Here is a 22,873-nt window from a genome sequence, read left to right as displayed (position 1 = left end):
CCCATGGCTTCACTTGACCCTGATTGGTGGTGGGGAGTGGGCTAAGCAGGTGCTACACCTTCTCCAAGGGCGGCCTGCAAGTTAGCCGAGGGAATGAGCCCATTACACCTCCTTTGGTAGAGACGTATCTCCCCCCTGCCACCCAGAGTTCATTTTACAACATTGATTATACTTCAGAAGTGGGCTCCAGAAGAGACAGATTTTAGAAAGAATTAAGATTTTATTTTAGACTGGTACCTTTAAGGCTGTGTACTTTCATTATTTTAGTAATAAAGCCTCTTGCCCACCCTGTCCATCAAGTCTACATTAACACCATTTACCGGCACTTAATGATTAGAATAAACAGTTATTTGGCGTGACTGTAAAATGGAGGAAGTAGATTTTGTTTTGTAGATTAACAAGCTCTCTTCCTGCCTTTGTACACCATGAAAACTCGACAGTGTAATCAGTTGCATAATGAAAAGTTTGCAGTAAGTGAAACAACTTAGATCTATTTTTAAAATTATGCTTCCTATTTATTTGTATTGACTCTGAAAGCTATTCCAATTTGAATGCATTTGGGCAGGAGACATGCAGCATTGTTATATGGTTTGTGGGTAATTAACAATTAGAAAGACGTGCATTTATATTATGCCTATCAAATCCCTTTGGGGATCCTTCATTTTGATGTACAAAGTTTGAAGTGTGCCCATGGTTGTAATGCAGGAACACAGTAATCAATTTGTGCAATTCAATTCCCAAAACCGATCTAACTATGCCATTGGTTTAGAAATGTTGATTTGAGACATAAATGAAGTCCTGTTAACTGTATATGACCCAGGTAGGAGTCTTCGAAATTTTGGAGTGGGACTTGAGGCAGGACCTTCTCACTTAGAGTCAAAACTGATACCGACTGACCCATCACTGATACTTGTTAAGGTTTGGCTTGGCAAGTTGGGATGTGTATGACCCAAGATGACAACGCACTGGTTCTGGATTTTATTTCATTTATGGGATCTGTGCGTTGAGAAGGCCTGCTCTTCTAATTCCCTTAAGCAAATGGTCAATAAATGCAGGGCTCGCCCATCTTGAACTGCAGCTGTCCTGCTACTGAAGGTGTGTTGCTATTAATGATTCCATGATTTAGACACAATAAGGGAAAAAGCAAGATCACTTGTGACTTAGAGGGGAACCTGCAGGTGGTGGTGTCTCCGTGCATCTGTTTCCCCGGTCCTTTCTGATAGGAGTTATTATTGCTTTGGAGGTTGCTCTCAGGGCAGTCAAGGTGGTTAACAGCCATGTATTTTGTTTTTGACAAGCCACTCCATTACACGATGTGGCTGAGAATTTGAAGAGATTTGGTATATTTACAAATACACTCAAAAACTCTAAAGCTTCTATAGATGTACCATGGAGAGCATTCTGACAGGCTGCATCACTGTCTGGTATGGGGCGGGGGGGCTGGGGGGGCTACTGCACAGGACCGAAAGAAGCTGCAGAGGGTCGTAAATTTAGTCGGCTTTATCTTGGGTACTAGCTTATAAAGTACCCAGGACATCTTCAAGGAGCAGTGCCTCAGAAAAGCAGCATCCATTATTAAGGACCTCCATAACCCAGGGCATGCCCTTTTCTCACTGTTACCATTAGGAAGGAGGTACAGAAGCCTGAAGACACACACTCAGCGATTCAGGAACAGCTTCTTCCCTTCTGCCATCCGATTCCTAAATGGACATTGAAGCTTTGGATGCTACCTCACTTTTTTAATATACAATTATTTTTATTTTTTGCATGATTTTAATCTATTCAGTATATGTATACTGTAATTGATTTACTTATTTATTATTATTATTTAATTTTTCTTTTTCTTCTAGATTATGTATTGCATGGAACTGCTGCTGCTAAGTTAACAAATTTCACGTCACATGCCGGTGATAATAAACCTGATTCTGATTCTGATTTGTTTGTAACAGTCGACTCTTCCCTGTGGGATAAACTTGAGTTTGAGCCTCAGGTTCTGCTACCTAGCTACTTTAAATAGAAGTTGTATACTGTTTGTGCACTGCGGCCAAAGGTTGTGGGGAAACAACTTTCATGAAAACGCTTCATGGTCTGTGGATGTGCAATAGATTTTGTCATGAGAGAGCAAAATGTGTAGTAAAAATCATAATCACTGTCTTTGTAAAAGTTTGAAGGCTTAGGTTTGTGAGGTGCCTAAGCAAAGCTGTGTTATTTCAGGGTGATGTGTAGGAATTAAAATCTCTTCCAGATATCAATATAATAGCTTATTTTGCTGAATGGCTAATTCACGTAATTTCTTTAGTAAAGCCCCAGATGGACTTCACTTTGTTAACTCATGCCCAGGAAGAGAGATTTTGCTGTATGTGTTACCTTGATCAAAGCTAAAGCAAACCATTAGAAAGATTAAGTTCCACTACAAAACTGGTTTTGCTTGACTTGTTATTCAATACTCTTAAACTAAGAATTTAAGCACTAGGTGAAGGTGTGGCTCATCTCCATCTTCCTGCCTGACTCCTCCCCTTAATTCATGATTTCCTGTTTTTCATTAATTTGATTGTATCTGCCTTCAACATATTCCAATGACTCAGCCTCTATAGTTCTCTCAGGTCATGATTAATCCAGACTTCATGGAACATTCAAAACAAAGTATGGTGTGTATGCTTGTGACAACTCTTACCAATTTTAAATACTGAAGTTCAAAGTAAATAGCTCCTTATTGTTGGTTCTAGATACAATGCAAATTGCTAGAACATTTTTTTCCTTTTTCTCTCTCTCACTGACCTCTGTCAGAGACAGAATGCATGTAATAGACCGGCAGAGAAATAAAATTGGTTGCTTCTATAAATACCTCAGAATGGATTTCTTATACAATAAAATGGACTCATGACACCACACTCTACCTTATTATGGCCTTACACATTACTGCCCGCATAGCACTTTCTCGGTAACACTGTATTTTTCATTCTGTCACTGCTTTCCCCTCGCACTGACTGTGTGTACTAATGTGATGAAATCATCTGTATGGACAACATGAAAAACAGGATTCCACTATACCCATGACAATAATGGATCAACTTACCAATTATCCCCCAAAAATTGTAATTCCTGAAACCTTTACATCTAGCTATGCTGAGCTTGTACGTAGAAAGCTTAAATGTCCAAAACAATAGGTCTTGTCAATAAAAGGTAAAAAGTGTAGTAAAAATATAATCAATCTCTTGATCAAATGTATCAAGGTTGACCTTTGTGAAGTGTAGGAATTAAACCCCTTCCCAAATATTGATATAATTAGCAGTTTTCCAGAATGGGTAATAACATGCTATTTCTGCAGGAAGAAAAACGCATTTGAATCTGACTTTGTCATCTCATGGCGAGACAGAGGACACAATTGCTATATGTGCTGTCTTGATCAAGGTTAAAGCTCACATTTGGAAAAAATATTGCATTTTAGTGACAATCTCCATGATTTGACAGTCTCCTGAACCCCTTCTTTAGCTGTTCACCCATCTTCATTCACCCACCCATAAAATTTGTCAGCTGCAGTCTCATTTGGATCTCAGGATTTTTGATTAAAGTTTCTTTGTACCTCAGACCATAAACACTAAGAATCAATCTGAATCAATTTCTGGTATATCTCTTGCTGTGTCCAGTCCTGACCTTGGCACTGGAAGGATTTGTGGTAAGGTAGTTCAATTGGTTTGATTATTTATTTGTTGTTATCCATTAGCTAGCTTTGGGGACTGGACAAGATCCTTTCACACTCAGTGGAGTTGAGATGATCACATGGCTACTATTTAAAGACTTGCTAGTTACAACAGGAGATAGGGCAACGTTACAATAGTCATGGGGGATTTCAATATGCAGGTAGATTGGGAAAATCAGGTTGGTGCTGGATCCTAAGAGGGGATATTTCTAGAATGCCTACAAGATGGCTTTTTAGAGCAGCTCATGGTTAAGCCAACTAGGGGTCCAGCTATTCTGGGTGGGTGCTGTGCAATGAACCAGAATTGATTAGAGAGCTTAAGGTAAAAGAACACTTAGGGTAATTGATCATAATATGATAGAATTCACCCTGAAATCTGAGATGGAGAGGCTAAAGCCTGATAAGTATATCAGTACTATGGTGGAGTAAAAGGAATTACAGAAGCCTGAGAGAGGAGTTGGAATCTGATTGGAAAGGACACTGGCAGGGATGACAACAGAACAGCAATAGCTGGAATTTCTGGAAGCAATTTGGAAGGCACAGGGTATATACATCCCAAAAAGGAAGAAGTATTCTAAAGGAAAGGTGTCACAACTGTGGCTAATAAGAGAATTCAAAGCCAACATAAAAGCCAGAGAGCATATAACAGAACAAAAACTAGTGGGAAGTTAGAGGATTGGAAAGCTTTTAAAAACCAACAGAAGGCAACTAAAAAGTTATTAAGAAGGAAAAGATGGAATACAGAAGTAAGCTAGCCAATAATATGAAAGAGGATACCACAAAAATTCTTCAGATACATAAAGTGTAAAAGAGAGGGAAGAGTGTATATTGGATTGCTGGAAAACGATGCTGGAGAGGTAGTAATGAGAGACAAGGAAATGGCAGAAGGACTGAATAAGTATTTTACACCAGACTTCACTGTGGAAGACACTAGCAGTATGGTGGAAGTTCCAGAGTGTCAGGGATCAAAAGTGTGTGAGGCTTCCTTTATGAGGGAGAAGGTTCTAGGGAAACTGAAAGGTTGGAAGGTGGATAAGACTCCTGAACCAGATGGTGTACACCCCAAGTTTCTGAATGAGGTGGCTGAAGAGGTTGTGGAGGCATTAGTAATGATCTTTCAAGAATCACTAGATTCTGGAATGGTTTTTGAAGACTGGAAAATTGCAAATGTCACTTCACTCTTCAAGAAGGGAGAGAGGCAGAAGAAAGGAATTTATAGGCCAGATAATTGGGAAGATGTTGGAGTTGATTGTTAAGGATGTGGTTTTGGGGTACTTGGAGGCATATGATAAAATAGGCCATAGCCAGCATGGTTTCCTCAAGGGAAAATCTTGCCTGACAAATCTGTTGGGATTCTTTGAAGAAATTACAAGCAGGTGAGACAAAAAAAAAAGTTGGATGTTGTGTACTTGGATTTTCAGAATGCTTTTGACAAAGAGCCACACATGAGGCTGCTTAACAGGTGAAGAGGCCATGGTATGACAGGAAAGATACTAGCATAGATAGAGATTTGGCTGATTGGCAGGAGGCAAAGAGTGGGAATAAAGGGAGCCTTTTCTGGTTGGCTGCCTGTTGGCAGGGGTTTGTGTTGGGACTGCTTCTTTTTATGTTACATGTCAATGATTTGGATGATGCTATTGATGGCTTTGTTGAAAAGTTTGTAGACAATATGAAGATAGGTGGAGGGGAAGGTAGTTTTGAGGAAGTGAAGAGGTTGCAGAAGGCCTTAAACATATTAGGAGAATGGGCAAAGACGTGGCAGATGGAATACAATGTTGGGAAGTGTATGGTCATGCACTTAGAAGAAATAAAAGAGTAGACTATTTTCTAAATGGAGAGAAAATTCAAAAATCTGAAGTCCAAAGGGATTTGGGAGTCCTTTTGCAGGATTCCCTAAAGGATGAGTTACTGGTGAGGAAGGCAAATGTGATGTATGCATTTATTTCAAGAGAACTAGAATATAAAACAAGGATGTAATATTGAGGCTTTATAAAGCACTGGTGAAGCCTCACTTGGAGTATTTTGGGCCCTTTATCTTAGAAAGAATGTGCTGACAGTGGAGAGGGTTCAAAGGAGATTCACGAAAATGATTCCAGGATAAAATGGCTTGTCATATGAAGAACGTTTGGCTCTGGGCCTGTATTCACTAGAATTCAGAAGAATGAGGGGTGACCTAATTGAAACCTATAGAACGTTGAAAGGCTTCAATAGAGTGGATTTGGAGAGGATATTTCCTCTGATGAGAGGGTCTGGGCCCAGGGGCCACATCCTCAGAATAGGGGAGCTTACCTTTTAGAACAGAGATGAGGAGGAATTTCTTTAGCCAGAGAGTGGTGAATCTGTGGAATTCATCGCCACAGGCAGCTGTGGAGACCAAGTCATTAGATATAGTTATGGCAGAGGTTGTGATGGACTCTTGATTAGTCAGGGCATGAAGGGATACGGGGAGAAGGCAGGAAGTTAGGGCTAAAAGGGGAAATGGATCAGCCATGATGTAGTCTCTCAAGGGACCAAATGGCCTAGTTCTGTTCCTGTATCTTATGGGCTTCAGGGAGAATACAATCAAGTTAGGTTGAGCCTAAAAAGTCTTTTACGAGGAATATAATTTTACAAATTTGCCCCAGTAACATTCCGCAATTTGAAAATACTATTAATCAAAGGCAATAACACACAATCTGCAAGCTGAACAGACTGCTTTAAATTAGGTAATCAAGGTATAAAATTTGCCTGGAATCTTTAATCAAAAGTGGTCTCAGGATTGAATCCAGCTGGCTTCTTGCATAAGTCCACCTGTGCCAGCTCGAGCATTCAGCTAGCAACTTGGCCTCGTAAGAAGATAAATGCTCGAGAAACAGTAAGGTTATTGCCCAATGCTCCAAAGAGAGGTGCAGGGAGGAACTTAATAAAAGTTTGAAGTTCTAATTCTTACTAATTAACATTAAAAACAAACACAGCACAGAGGGAGGCCATTTGGTCAGTCTACATGTTTGAAGCAGTTACCTAATTTGTCAATGTATCAGATTAAAGCTCTGCAGTCTTGCTATAGCTAATTGTCAGTCGACAATTGAACATGTGATGAGGAGGAGACTCCCAGGTTCTGCGCATCCAAGGCCCAGTGTATCAGTGTTAAAGATTGAGGCATTTACATCATGTCTGGTCAGATATGCTGTGTGGATTATGATTAACTGCTTGTCATGATAAAAAATTGCCTGAGAGCACGGAATACAGCAAAGGCCACGTGGCCAGACAATATCCCAGCTGTAATATTAAAGACCTGTGCTCAACAGCTAATGGTGTCCCCTGCCAAATTTTCCAATACAGTTACAAAACTAACGTCTACCTGACATAATGAAAACTTGTCCACGAATGCACAGGGATCCAATCCAGATATCAGGATAGCAGCTGTCACCAACAGTGCTACCAAGTTGTATTAATCATCAATATAACTGGCTCAGCAATGCCACTTGCTTCTGGAGTTCATAAAAGCCTTGTCCAAAGATGGATCAAACAGCTGAATTCTGCAGGTAGATTAAGACCATAAGGCATGGGAGCAGAATTAGACCATTCAGCCCATCGAGTCTGCTGTGCCATTTGATCATTGCTGATTCATTTTCCCTCTCAAACTCCATTCTCCCTTCTCATAGTAACTATTGAAGCCTTATTAATTCAGAACCTATCCACCTCCACTATAAATACACCCAATGACTTGGCCTCTACAGCCATCTGTGGCAATGAATTCCACAGATTCTCCATATTTTGGCTAAAGAAATTCCTCTTTATTTCTGTTAAAAGGGGATGTCTTTGTATTCTGAGCCTGTGCCGTCTTGTCCTAGACTGTCCTCTTATTTGAAACATCCTCACCACATCCACTGTAGCTAGGCCTTTCAATATTTGGTAGGTTTCAATGAGATTTCCCCCCCCCCCCCCCCCCACCCCCCAAACACACACTTTTCTAAACTCCAGCAAGTGCAAGCCCAGGGCCATTAAACACTTCTACACTCCTCGTACTTTAACTCTTTCACTCCTGGGAGCATCTTGTAAACCTTTTACAAGACCCTCTTCAATGCCAGCACTTCCTTCCTTAGATATGGGGCCCAAAACAGCTCACTGTGCGGCAAATGTGACCTGACCAATGCCTTATAACTTCTCAGCGTTACATCCTAGCTTTTATATTCTAGTCCTCTCAAAATGAATGCTAACATTGTACAGGTTTCCCCCACTGTCCGAAGGTAGAGCGTTCCTGTGAAACCATTTGTAAGCCAAAATGTCGTAAAGCGAAGAAGCAATTACCATTAATTTATATGGGAAAAATTTTTGAGCGTTCCCAGAAACAAAATATAACCTACCAAATCAAAGCAAATAACACTAACATATGGTAAAAGCAGGAATGATATGATAAATATACAGCCTATATAAAGTACAATAGAAATATTGTATGTATGGTGTAGTTTCACATATCAAAATTGGGAAGACAGTGAGCCAAAATTGATTTGGAGAAAAAAAATCGGCATGTACACACCTACGCACACAACTGCTCACACAAGGCTTCATGGTCATGGTAGTCTTTCTCGGGGTAAACACACATATAAAGCGGGCGTCTTTTTTTTGAAAAAGCGAAAATCCTCTTTGGTTAGCAAAAACAGGTACTAATGTAGGTCTTTCGAAACAGCGAGCTGTCGTAAAGCGAACGTTCGAAAAACGGGGGCCACCTGTATTTGACTTCACTACTATTGACTCAACTAACCTTTAGAGAATCCTGCACTCCTGAACTTGCTCCCAATTTAGAAAATAATGTAGATTTTTTTTCCCTTCTACAAAGTGGATGACCATATACTTGCCTGCGCTGTATTCCATCTGCCACTTTTGCCCAATCTCCTAATCTCGCCAAATCCTTCTGCAGACTACCTGCTTTCTCGACACTACCTGTCCCTCCACCTATCTTTTCATAATCCATAAACTTGACCATAAAGCCATCAATTCCATCATTTAGATCATTGGCATATAACGTGAAAAGAAGTGGTCTCAGCACTGACTGACCACTAGTCACCAGCAGCCAACCAGAAAAGGCCCCCTTTATTCTCACTCTTTATCTTCTTCCAGTCAGCTACTCTTCTATCCATGTTGGTATTTTTCATGTAATACGTTGGGCTCTTGTTTAATTGAATTGAATTGACTTTATTAATTACATCTTTCATATACATGAGTAAAAATCTTTATGTTACGTCTCTGTCTAAATCTGCAATGTGCAAATATAGTAATTTATAATAAATATGTATAACATAGAAATACAGTTGTGTCAGCAGGAGTTAATCAGTCTGACGGCCTGGTGGAAGAAGCTGTCCCGGAGCCTGTTGGGCCTGGCTTTTATGCTGTGGTACTATTTCCTGGATGGGAGCAGCTGGAACAGTTTGTTGTTGGGGTGACTCGGGTCCGCAACGATCCTCAGTGATGTACTCCAACATCTTCCCAATCACTGAAGTCAGGCTAACCAGCCTATACTTTCTTGTTTTTTTCTTTCCTTTTAAAGAATGGCGTAACATTTGTGATTTTCCAGTCCTCCAGAACCCTTCCAGAATCTAGTTATTCTTGAAAGACCGTTACTAATGCCTTCACAATCTCTTCAGTTACCTGTTTCCCTGTCCATCTGGTCCAGGTGATCTATCTGTCTTCAGACCTGTCAGTTTCCCAAGCACTTTATCCTTTGTAACCACTACTACACTCATGTCTGCCCCTTGACACCTGCATATTTCCTGCATACTAGTGTCTTCATTCAGTTATCCAGTGGAGAGTGGCTGCCTTTGACATTGAGACGGCTTTGACCGAATGTGACATAAAAAACCCTTAAAACTGAACCCAAAGCTGGAAAGCTCCAGAGGCTGGAGAAGTACCTTGCACAAGGAAGTTGTTTATAGTTATTGAAAGCCAATCATCCCGCCGTCAGAATGTCACTGCAGGGTTTTCTCAGAGCAGTGTCCGAGGCCCAGTCATCTTCAGCAGCTTCATTAATGACCTTCTGTCGGAAGTTCAGAAATGGTGATTTTGGGGAATGATTAAGCAAATGTAAAAGTTTATAATGCAGCAAGATTTATGCAAAGTTCTAGCAAGGACTGATGAGCAGAAAGTAACATCTGTGCCATAAAAGTGCCATGAATAACTATCACCAATAAAAGAGAGATTAACTACCTGCTCTTTCCCCATTCAATGCCATTGCGATTACTAAATTGCTTATTTTAAATACTCCAGGGTTAGCATTAACCAGGAACTCTGCTGGATAGCTTACTACTTTATCGTGTCAGCTGCACAAAACTGTGAATAATTGTTAGCTTCCCTTTTCTCACCTGCTCCTGTTACCCTCTTGGAATGTGTTCCCAATTAACATCAAACAAAAAGAGCTTTACATTTATTCCTTCTCTTGATTGTTGCAATTATATGTTATCTATGCCTTCCTCTCTAGTGAAAATAATAGCTCCCTCCTTCTTTATCAAAACACTGCATGGTTTTTAATGTATATAGATTTGTCTTATAACTTTCGCCTCTGTTATCCCAGCAGAATGAAGTCCAGTGTTTCCGACACTATTCCATTCAAATCTGCTCTGCGAGCTAAACTGTTAATCTTTTGAATGAAGATAGGCCTTTTTCCATTCTTTACTGGGCTCTCAAACAATCTAAATCGTGCAAATTTCATAGGATCCAGGATGTCTTGGCACAGAAGCCTTTTAGTGCTAATAATGGACTTGTGAACTAAGGATTAAGAGTTCAAATCCCACATTGGAAAGTTTGAAATTAATTAAAACCCTGTGATTTGCGAGCTGGCTTGTCAGATCCAGACAAGGGTGCAACCACTTCATTCCTCCATCTTAGCCTGGTTGGAATACATAAGATTCCATTTGACGTATAGTGCCCCTCAGGGTACTGTCAATCAAATGGAATTTTCTGTATTAAATGTGGTTCTGCCCATGTTCTGGAAACATTATATAGCCTCACTAAATCAGCATCCATTGTTCAAGAGGCCATGGGATTCTCTGAATTTGTAATGGATTAAAACAGATCTGTCTTGCAGAAATGTCGTTAGCAAATGTAAACAGCCTTTTATTCTTCTATGCAGCTTTATGCAGTGTCAGCATTCACTCCCCTTTCCTCTTGACTTAGGCTACATCCCCACTAGAACGGATAATTTTGAAAACACCAGTTTCGTGTAAAAACGATAGGCGTCCAAACTAAGCGTTTAAAAAAATATCTCTGTCCACATTGAAACGGAGATTTCGGCGAATCTCCTACTGTGCATGTGCAGGACACATCTACCGAAAACAAGCAACATGTTTGGTGTCAAATCTCGCTGTGAAAGACGGTGTGTGCTTTTCAGTTACAGACTAGAAAAACTTAAACGATGGACAGCTGTTGGCTCTCACGCAGGAGGACTTAAAACTGAAAAAAACAAATACTGGAGCGTATGGAGGCAACCGACAGGGAATTCATGGACAGTATGATCCAGCTGACGACGAACTCTGTTGCATTAATAAAGTCCCTTGTTAAATGTATAAAACATGTCTGCATCAGTATTATCTTGTATTTCCATACAATGTTACATTAGGCTGTCACACATCTATTGTCATAGAAGTACTTTCATACGAGCAAGGACAAAAAACAGGGCAAAGTGAGTACAGTATACTTACTTATTCAGTAAGTTATGGGTCAAAGTATTTGATGAGTACATTTCTAACTCTTCTGGCTTCAGTCTTGTTGCCGTCTGTTCTGAAATTGTTAGGTTGCATTCAAGAAAACAACGAAATGGCGCACTGCCGTCACCATCTGTCATGACAGCATTTTCAGATTTCTCCAGTTACCCCGTCCACACTGATCTGCCCAAGTGGCGTTTTCAAAATTACACACTTTGGAGAGCGTTTCTGAAAATCTCCGGTTTCGGGGAACGAAAACACTGTTTTAGTGTGGACGGAGGGTAAAAACGAAGAGAAAAAACTTTGGTTATGGATTTATCTGGTGTAGTGTGGATGTAGCCTCAATGTGTGGAATGGAGCTGTGGTCCCTCTGGGTTTGGAGGCAGGCACGAGAATGGAGATGACAAGTTGGAGACGTTTGCACTTTGCAGCAATGTACAGGAAAAATAAGTGATGCTGGGGAGGTGGTGGGAAAAGGGAAATGAGCTGCAGAGTGCCTTTATAAAATATGACCTTAATCCCACTTGTTGCTGTTTTTGCTGCTATATCTAAAACAAGATGAAAATCGAGTTAATGGAGCCCAGTCACAAACAAGAGAAAATCTGCAGATGCTGGAACTCCAAGCAACTCACGCAAAATGCTGGCAGAGCTCAATAGGTCAGGCAGCATCAATGGAAAAGAGTACAGTCGACGTTTTGGGCCGAGACCCTTCATCAGGACTGGAAGAAAAGATGAGGAGTTAGAAAGTTAATGTAGTGTCGTGTTTGGTCCAAGTGTGGGACTGCTGTTGAACAAGAACACAAAACCATCTTAAGATCTCCATTGGTTATGATCTTTTAATTGCAGCATGGACCGTACATCAAGCCAAACCTTCAGAAATGAAGGTAAAATTTGATGAGACTTTTTCCAGCACAAATTCAGAAAAAAGTAACTGACTGAGTGATCGGGTGGTTAACACTTCATTGGATTTCAGATAGGTTATCGAGTTCAAGCAGATATGAAGCATGAAACTGTGGTGCTGTTGCTTCAGCATCAGGTGAGGCATCCTGACAGAGGAAAGGACAGACAGATTACCCTTTGTACAATTGCTAAACCCAGTTTTGTTTCTTCCAGTCCTCACACCCAGCCACTTCATTGCTAGTTCCTTCTAGTTGGCTCCAGGATTCCTCATCGTGGTCTTCCTTCAATGGGTGTTTAATCTCTCAATTATTTAAAAATATTCTTGTTTCTGAAGTAAGACTTGCACCTTTACCCATTCTTTTATCACCCAAATCAATCACCCAGTGCATCGGAGCCAGGAAAGTCACCTCTGCTATATTTTCAAAGATTGACACCTGCTTTGAAACAAAACACCATTTTGCTGAAACAATTGTCACCTTTGTTATGAGCAATACACACTACATGCTTGAAAGGAAGTACAGTCAGTCCTCGGTATATGTGGGGGATTGGTTCCAGGAACCCCGCTCCCCAACCGCTGATACCAAATTCCGCAGATGCTCAAATCCCTTATATAGAATGGCGTAGTATTTGCATATAACCTACGCACATCCTCCTGTATACTTTAAATCATCTCTAGATTACTTATAATACCCAATACAATGCGAATGCTATGTAAATAGTTGTTACACTGTATTGTTTAGGGAATAATGACAAGAAAAAAATCTGTACATGTTCAGTACAGACACAACCATCATAGCTCTTCTGGGAACACTGCTGCTGCTTCAGCATCAGCTGATGCCAATTCTCCCGTGATCTTTAAGTTCTTGAGGCTGTAGCGCTTTACATAGCTAGCCAGCCATCCCTTACTAGCGTTAAACTACTTCCTCTCAATCACAACACAAGTAGTGAACGAACGAGACGCGAGATGAACAGTGCTCAAAATGCTCAAACGCCGAGTGCTGGAGAGAGACTGAGAATCTGTGAAATGGCGGGAAGCTACAGCAGGGTATGCTTACACATCACTTCATTTGCCTGGATTTGGCGTGTGGCAAATTCAAGTTTTGCTTTTTGGAACTTTCTGGAATTTTTTTCGAATATTTTCGATACGCGGTTGGTTGCATCAGCGGATACAGAGGGCTGACTGTAAACGGTCGACGTTTCAGGCCGAGATCCTTCATCGGACTGGAAAAGAAGGGGGAAGAGTCAAAATAAGGTGTGGGGGGGGGGGGAATTCAAGAAGGCAGGTGATAGGTGAAACCAGGGGAGGGGGAGTGGGGCTGAAGTAAAGAGGTGGAAAGTTGATTGGCACAAGAGATAAAGGGCTGGAGAAGGGGGAGTCTGATAGGAGATGACGGAAGATAGGGAAGGAGGAGGAACACCAGACGGAGGTGATGGGCAGGTAAGGTGATGAGGGAGAGAGGGAAACAAGAATGAGGAATGGTGAAGGAGAGGTGGAGGGGGGAATTATCGGAAGCTAGAGAAATCGATGTTCATGCCATCGGGTTGGAGGCTACCCAGATGCCTCCAACGTGACTGTGGTCTCATTGTGGCAGTAGAGGAGGCCATGAACTGACATGTCAGAGTGGGAATGTGTGGCCAGTGGGAAATCACGCTTTTTGTGGTGGATGAAGCAGTATCCCGATCTATGTTGGGGCTCACCGATATAGAGCAGGCCACACCAGGAGCACTGGATACAATAGGTGACACCAACAGACTCGCAGGTGAAATGTCACCTCACCTGGAAGGACTGTTTGGGGCCCTGAATGGCAGTGAGGGAGAAGGTGTAGGGGCAGGTGTGGTACTTGTTCCACTTACAAGGGTAAGTGCCAGGAAAGAGATCAGTGGGGAGGGACGAATGGACAAGGGAGTCACGTAGGAAGAGATCCCTGCATAAAGTGGAGGGGTGGGAAAGATATGCTTGGTGGTGGGATCCTGTTGGAAATGGCGGAAGTCATGGAGAATTATGTGCTGGAGGTGGAAGCTTGTGGAGTGGTAGGTGAGGACAAGAGGAACCCTATTCCTGATGTGGTGGCGGGAGGATGCAGTGAAGGCAGATGTGTGCGAAATGGCATGCTTATTATCATTTTACCCATCTTTTGTTACTACTTCTGTCACCAGCTGTTATTTTATACTATACCATCTAATTTGCATACCTGTCCTTCGTAGTCCTACCCATATTGCCATTTCCATAAGACTCTCAGACAAAGGAACAGAAACAGGTCATTTGGCTCTTTGTGTCTGCTCCACCATTCAGTCATGGCTGATTTATTTTACCTCTCAACCCCGTTCTTCTTCCCATAACCTTTGATACCCTCACTAACCAAGAACCTATCAATCTCCACTCTAAATGTACCCAATGACTTGGTCCCCACAGCCATCTGTGGCAATGAATTCCTAAAGTTCACCACCCTCTGGCAAAAGAGATTCCTCCTCATCTCGTTCTAAGAGGATGTCCATCTATTCTGAGGCTATTCCCTCTGGTTCTAGATTCACACACTCTAGGAAACATCCTCTCCACACCCACTCTATCTAACTTTGAATATTCATTTGGTTTCAATGCAAATCTTCCCCCCCCCATTTACCTAAACTCCAGCGAGTGTAAGTCCAGAGCCATGAAATGTCCCTGATATGTCTCTCGCTTTTTGAATTTCCTTGTCTCTGTTACTAACAATCTGACAGCGCCAGCCAATGAGTTGAAAATATTATTTCTTTTTGTCTGTTTCTCTCTCTGAAGGTACCGCCTGACTTGCTGAACATTCCCGGTGATTCTAGTTTTCATTTTAATTTACAGCAAACATTTTGGTTTCAGAATGCAACCCTCTCACTGGGCTCATATAGAGACTTGGCTCGTTAGTGAACTCTGCTAACAGTCACGTGACTCAGAGGTCTTTCATAAACGATATACGACTAGGGTTGGCATGATTTGGGGTTCAACCAAGCAGGAGAGTTGTGATGTTCCGATGAAAGGAACCTCGATTTGAGCGAGTGCTGTGTAAATACTGCCCATACACAGTTATCGGTAGCCCAGAAACTGTGGGCTCATTACACGTACACGGAATGTGGACGAGGCCAGCAGTAAATGCTCATCCCCATTGTAAACATTGACTATTTTAGTTCTTGCATCTGTGATTAATTATTCAGTCTCAGCGCTGAGCACCATGTGAATAATTGCTGTATTTTTTAAATGTTTCCAAGCTCTATTAGGCATGCTCAAAACTCTGCACGTTACCCTGAGAGGAAATGCACATAGGTTGCAGAACAATTACAAAATATTACAACTTTGCACATGATTGCTTTGGGGAAGGTGAGGCAAAGTTATCCACTTGATCGCGGGTAATTTGCTGGATTTGGTTGTTTGAAGGACGAGGCAGGGAAGGTCAAGGATTGTGTTTGTTGCAAAGTTTTGCGGAGCTTGGAGATGGTTTGATCACGGTGAACAGCTCAGCACGTGCATTGAGAGCTTTAAACTCTAAATAATCTTTGCGGTGAGCGCTTGTACTCCTGTACTTGATGATAACACTGGGGCAATAATCGGCTGGTTTTATGAGCAGGTGAGCAGTTCTACGATGGGCGGTGTCACAGGTGCTCTGTAAGAGTGGTTGCAACACGTAGGAGGAGATATTTGGAAGCCTAGTGCTTTTGTACAAAAATCTGAACGGTTAGTTCTTCCGGATTGATGTGCTGGTTGCTTTAGAGCAGCATTTAGTTTAGGTCAATAATGGGTAGAAATAAAGGATCCCTGCAAGGTGGGGAGAGCCCGAGTCACCCAGGATGTGAATTAATGGATCTGCACACGTTCAGTCCATGAGTGCGTGTGGGTGGTGGCAGAGGTGAGGTTCTCGAAAAGTGAGCAGATTTCTGGTATGGCCTGTGCCCAAAGAACAGATTTAATGGGGGACAGGTTAAGAGAGGCCTGATCCTGTAGATCATTGATAGACAGTGTTTCCTTTGTTCTTACAAACAAGAAGGGTATTAAGTCCTTTATCAATGGGACCATGAAGTACAAAAGCAAGCAGGTTGTGCCTCACCTTTATAAAATGCTGGTTCAATTTCAGTGAAAGTATTATGTTCATTTATTTGGGGAGGATGTCAAAGCTTTGGGAAAAGGGACTCATTGGGATGGTATCAGATGAGCAATTTCACATTGGAGAGTCTCCAGCTGTTCTCATAGAGCAGAAATAAAAGGAGATTGGACAGACCTGCTGATTGAGTAAGTAAGGAGAGGTAGCATTTGGTGGCAGAAGGGTCAAAGACCAGGGGGCACACATTCGGACAATTGACAACGAGAACGCCGGAGTGAGTTGAGAACACTCGGGTTTCATGTGGAATGAGCTGCTGCAATCCAAAGTATGCACGCAAAAACCAAGCAAAACAGTTTCAGTCATAAGATCCCAAAGAAGTTTGGATATGTACATATGCAGCAAAATTCTCAGATCAATGAGAAAAGGACAGGGCCATAAAACTTGAAAAGCTGGCTCTACAAACTGACCTTCTGATTTATTATAGTAGAGTTTTTTGCCACTTACTCACACCAGTGACTCGTGACGAACTCCGGCACAATCAGACAAGCCTGGATATTTGATATTGTTGATTTCGACAATGATCTTAATAGTTACAGTGTAACTAGGCATAAGATGAGGTGCTACTCTGGAGCATGTGCTCCAGGGCTTGGTATGGGAGGCTGCAGAATGGGACTAGGATAGAGAATTAAAGTGACAGGCCACTGGTCAGCTCAGTTTTTGTGTGTGCAGGGTTTACTTTCAGAGTGAATTGAGGTGTTCTGCAAAGCAGTCACTCAATCCGCATCCGATTTCTCTGATGGAGGCGGGAACACGATGTGAGCACCGAGCGCAATACACAGAACTGGAAGGACAAGCGAATCATTGCTCCGGATAGGCACTAAGAGTCACTGCACCTATGGTGGCAAGGGAGAGTCTCATATGAAAGAGAGTTGTCTGGTGGAGATATCAGTCAGGGGTCACAGAGGGAAGCGTTGCTTGGGAATGCAGGGAGAGGAAGGCAGGAGAAGATCTGAAGTTGGAATCTGATTGAAAGTGGCAGGAATGAGAGAGGATGATCTGAATGTGAAAGCTGGTGGGGTGGAACATAAAGCGATACCCTCTTCCCACATCCTCCCTCACACTGGAAGGAGAAAGGGTCAGATGCAAGAAATGGAGGGAATCCCATCAGCTGTGGTAAAGGTTACGGAAAAAGGAAGAAAAAGCACTGGTTTCTAAAGTGTCATCAGGGCAGATACAGCCAAATGGAGGGATTGAGGTGAAGTACTCACAGGCAGCATGGCGGGAGGAAGTGTAGTTGAAATAGCTTTGGGGGTTTATCATGGAAATAGTCACCCACTTTAGGGCAGCGTAGAAATAAAGAAATAGCAACAGTCAGATATGGATAACATGCAAGTGAGAGCAAGGTGGATGTTGGCAACAAAGGTTGTGCTATTTTTGACTTATGTATAAATGTAGGCAGGAGTGAGGATGAGAGGGGTAAGTTTTTTGCTCAGAGTCGTGGATGCCTGGAATGCGCTGCCTGATTATGGTTGTAGAGGTAAACACATGAGAGTCTTTAAAGAAACGTTTAGACAGGCACATGAATGTGAGGAAGATGGAGGGATATGGACATTGAGTTGGTAGGAGGGATTAGTGTTTTGAGAGTTTTTGATTTATTTTTTAGCTGTTTCAGCACTGAATTTCGGGCGAATGGCCTGTTTCTGTGCTGTACTGTTCTGTGTTCTTTGATGCATCAATCTAATAGAGAAAGGGTTGAGATGGCTCTGAAATGGGCTGAACCAAGGACTGCTGTGTGTATCCCATAAGAAAAAGACAAAGCTGTGATTTCCGTAAACGCACTTTTGATTCAGGGAAAGTGGGCAGAGTTGAAGTTGTTGTTGTTCAACACGAGAAGCCAGGTGAGTGAGTACTTGTTGAGGGGGCCCTGTTGCATCTCTGTTCAAGGAGGAAGCAAAGTGCTCTGATTTGGTCTGATGTGAGATTGAAGGAGTGGATGTCAGTGGTGAAGTTGAGCCAGAAGCTGGAAGCGGTTAAAGGTCATCAGTGGTCTCAGAAGCGTAAATGGAAAGGAGGCACAAAAAACTGGCACAACAAACAAGATGCTGGAGGAACTGTTTGGGCCGGGCAGAACCCGGTAAGGGAAATAGACAGTTGCCGTCACAAGTTCAGAAGACTTTTGATCTGCAAAATTGCCTACCCATTTCCCTCCCCAGAAGCTATCTGACCTGCTGAGTTCCCCCAGCAGTTTGATGATTGCTCAGGAAATAATCTCTTGTGCTCCTGGGCCAGACTGAAAAGGTCAGGGTGTCGGGGTCGGAAGTGAGGGACGGGCCAGTTCAGCTCGCTGCTCCACCATGATTACTCACCTCTGTGCTGAACTAAGACTGTGCCCTGCAACTGGCTGCAGCTATCCGAATCAGGTTTATTATCACTGGCATGTGTGGCGAAATATGTTAACTTAGCAGCTGCAATACATGACAATACAGAAAGTAAAAAAAATAAGTATAAATCAATTACAGTCAGTACATATACAGTACGTATATTAAATAGTTAAAATACTGTAAAAACAGAAATAATAAAAGTGAGGTAGTGTTCAAGGGTTCAATGTCCATTTATGAATCAGATGGCAGAGGGGGAGAAGCTGTTCCTGAATCACTGAGTGTGTGCCTTCAGGCTTCTGTATTCCGACCTGATGGTAACAATGAGAAGAGGGCATGTTCTAGGTTATGGGGGTTGTTAATAATGGACGCCGCCTTTGTGAGGCACTGCTCCTTGAAGATGTTGTGGGTACTATGGAGGCTAGTACCCATGATAGAGCTGGCTAATTTTACAACTTTCTGCAGCTTCTTTCGGTCCTGTGCAGTAGCCCCTCCATACCAGACAGTGATGCAGCCTGTCAGAATGCTCTCCACGGTACATCTATAGAAGTTTTTGAGTGTTTTAGGTGACAAACCAAAGCTCTTCAAACCCCTAATGAACTATAGCTGCTGCTGTCTTGCTTTCTTTATAGCTGCTTTGGTATGTGGGACCAGATTAGATCCTCAGAGATCTTGACACCCACGAACTTAAAATTGCTTGCATTTCTGATCTCTCTCTGAGGATTGGTATGTGTTCCCTCATCTTCCCCTTCCTGAAGTCCACAATCAACTCTTTGGTTTTACTGACGTTGACTGCAAGGTTGTTTTGATTGAACTTCAATTTTTGAGAACTTCAGTTCTGAATATGAGTTACCTTCTTTTATTGTTTGCATGATTCGTTTTTCTCCCCCTATTCACTGGGTGTTTATTTTCAGTCTTTTTTACAATGGTTTCTACAGGGTTTCTTCATTTTGTGGCTGCCTGTAAGGAGATGAATCTCAAGGTTGTATATAGTAAACATACTTTGATAATAAATGTACTTTGTATTTCATAATTCTTTAGTAATTTTTAAAGAATTATTCAACTAATTTGTCTTTTTCTCGTGTCGTTATTTGTTGGGCGCTTTGCTGTCAATGTTGCATTCTCCAAAAGTAAAGGATCAAAATTGGAAGTTATTTAAATCAAGAGGAAAAGGAATAAAATATATTGTTTGTGCTGGGACTACGACATGAATCAGCACGTTGCTTGTAAGATGAAGCAAGAAGACAGAAGAGGAAGTGGGAGGATAGGAATGGGTTTAATCACTTTTATTAACTGCAAACTGACAGCTTTCCTTTCCAAATGGCTGGGTCTGAGAACTCCCCAACTGGTTCTCTTTTATCCGTGGCACATTTTCCTTTCCAATATTTGTTTATTTTTCATACTTTTTTCTTTTCCAAGGTCAAGGCACTGAGGGAGAAAAAGCAAGAGTTAACTATTGAATAGCAAGCTTCAAATTTGCTGCTCGCTGTCAGGTTGACCGGTTGCATGAATAAAGACTTGGTAATGATTACGTGATGGGTCTCTGTTGGATTGATTATGTGCAAGTTACGACCATTATATCATGAATGAGCAAGCAGCAATAGCAAAACAAATGACTGCCATAAAATCTGTCATTGCTGTCGTCAGCCTGTTTAATTCAAAAGAGATGGTGTACAGCACATTTTAAACTGTCCTGAACTAATTCACTGGGCCCAGTGATTATAAGTTGGTTCCATGTACTGAGTAACTTTAGTGGGTAATATAAAATTTTGTATCACAAAGTTGGTAGTTTAGGTTCAGTGTTCATTCCAACTTTGAGAGAATGGTGTGACATATGGTTGTTTGATAATGTTTGCTGTTTAAACTGTAAACTGAATGTAAGTCTTGGAATTGCCTCCCAGTTGTGACAAGTTGAGGTGATTTTCCCATACTTCCAGAGAGACTCCTCACAGTGGGCCTACATTCCAACTGGTCCTTACAGAGTAAATGCCTGAAGGTAGTTGCTCTGCAAGGACCTTGTCAAATGTAAATTCAGGAACTGTGCTTTGCTGTGCTGCAGTAGATATGTATACCACTGTGGTGAACTACATATACCTGTCTGGACACGCCCCCTGATGACTGCTCCTGTGGCTCCTCCCACAGACCACTGTATAAAGGTGATGGAGGTCTGAGCCCGGCCTCTCTGTCTCCAGGATGTAGTATGGTGGTCACTCACTGCTTGTTCCTTCTTCCAGTCAATAAAAGCCGATACCTCGCCTTTACATCTCAGAGTGAGTTATTGATGGTGCATCAACCGCATAACCTTATTAACCATTAAGGAATTCAAGTCTGTTTTGTCCCATAGCTTTCAGGTGAGTTTTGCATCCTGCTGCGCTATGCTGAGCAGACTTTGCCTGTTGATGAAGCCAACAAAATATGTTCATATTGTACCCTTGGATCTATCGTTTAATTGTTTATAAGATTCTCTAAAAAGGTGAGAATTAAATTTTATTGAAGTAACATTGGATCCTGCTTCAATAATTTTCCTATTTTTCCTCCATTGAAGGGTTGCTCAGTTAACACTGAGATGATAAGACTGTATTTGCTTTCTTGGAGTCCTGAACTTTGAAACTCTTTTCCTGAGAGAGCCCGGTTTTGAAGGTTGTGGTGGATAGGTTTTTGACGAGCAAGGGTACAAAAGGTTACCAGGGATGGGTGGGAATATGGAGTTGCAGCTGCAAACAGGTCTTCGTTGATCTTATTGAATGTTGGGATAGGTACGAGGGGCCAAGTGGTCTACTCAGGTTCCTAATCTATAAACTTCTACTTCTGGTTATTGGTGCTGTGATCAAATGATTCCAGTAGTCAAGGTTTGAAATGTTGCGTTGAGCATTAAGCCCAGGTTGATCATAACACCAAGGTGCTATGTTTGCTGTACCATACCAACACTGCCTCTCCCTCCCCAACCACCCCAGTACAAAATTTGCTTTCTTTCATTCCTGAGAGTCTGTCAATTTGGACCACTCGAAGTTTTGTGGCAACCAGCTGTGGGATGTAGCAGTTTTCCATTGAGTGAGGTTGACGAGGAGTTAGAAATTGATTGCGATGGGCAGGTTTCAGTGCAATGTCAAATCACACATCACAACTAGCAGCCTGATGTCCTGTGTGTCCACTAACCCAGCAAGAATGCGGGTTACTAAGGGCTGGGAACGTGCAGTTAGCACTATAGGAGCTTCTCGTTTTCCTGGGCCTCTACATAATGCCAGAGTAGCAGCCTTGTTTACTCCTTTCTGATCCCTGTGTTCATCACATTAGGCTAAGTGAGGTTTGTTGCATTGTAAGAAATATATATTTCAGGACATTGAATAACACAACAGCACAAAATATTTGTCTTCTGTGGACTATAAACCACCTGGATTTATATAATGCTTTTCATGACCTTGATGTCCCTGAAGCACTTTGCCAACTGACAAAGTAGTTTCAAAATGAATTTATTCTTGTAATGTAGAGCATTCAATTGTCAATTTGTAGAGCTATCTTCTGTAAATATCATAGAAAGATACTGCACAGAATAGGCCATTTGGCCCATAAAATCAGTGCTGACTATCCAGCGCTCATTTTTACACTAAATCCATTTTCTTCCCCCACATTCCCATCAGAATTTACACCTCATCTAAACAATGGGGGCAATTTCCAGCGGCCATTTAACCTACCAAATTGCACACTTTTTTTGGCAAGTGGGAATGAATCGGAGCAACCAGAGGAAACCCCCACAGGCACAAGAAGAACACGCAGGTAACACTAGGTCACTGGAGCCATGAGCCAGCATCTCCCCCAGATGCGCCACCCACTGAGGCAATGGGTGCAGCATCTTTCTCAGTAGCTGTCCGGCATTTCTCTCTTCAAGCCATAAGGTTTTTTCAACTGATTTGAGAGGACAAAGAGAGTCTGATTTGAAACGTGGCCTCCTCCACAGTGCAGCTTAGGGGTAGCAGAGACACTGTAGGTGGTGCAGCTCCAGGTTCAGCTCCAAGGTCAACCCTGACCTCAGTAACTCTTTGTGTGGAATTTGCAGGGTTTTGACCCAAAACTTCAATCGTTTCATGGCTCTGGCAAATGATGCTTGACCTGCTGAGTTCCTCCAACAGATTTTTGTTGCTGAGGATTCCAGCGTCCTCA

At 42.0% G+C, this 22,873-nt stretch overlaps 1 protein-coding gene across 7 annotated transcripts in view; it reads left to right on the top strand.

Moving 5' to 3' along the window:
- nos1apa (nitric oxide synthase 1 (neuronal) adaptor protein a) overlaps window positions 1–22,873 on the top strand; it is a 461,766-nt gene that overhangs the window by 64,031 nt on the left and 374,862 nt on the right. For 2 of the 7 annotated variants that reach the window (XM_073063534.1, XM_073063533.1), the window contains exon 1: window positions 20,949–21,066. The exons of the other annotated variants lie outside the window; for them this stretch is intronic. The gene's annotated coding sequence lies outside the window, so the exon portion shown is untranslated. Of the gene's footprint in view, window positions 1–20,948; window positions 21,067–22,873 lie in introns of those variants that run through there. 7 annotated transcript variants of the gene reach the window in all.

This window comes from Hemitrygon akajei, chromosome 12, assembly GCF_048418815.1.
Source record: "Hemitrygon akajei chromosome 12, sHemAka1.3, whole genome shotgun sequence".
Taxonomy (NCBI): Eukaryota; Metazoa; Chordata; class Chondrichthyes; order Myliobatiformes; family Dasyatidae; genus Hemitrygon; species Hemitrygon akajei.
The sequence above is the reverse complement of the archived record's forward strand: the minus strand, read 5'-3'. Positions and strand labels throughout refer to the sequence as shown.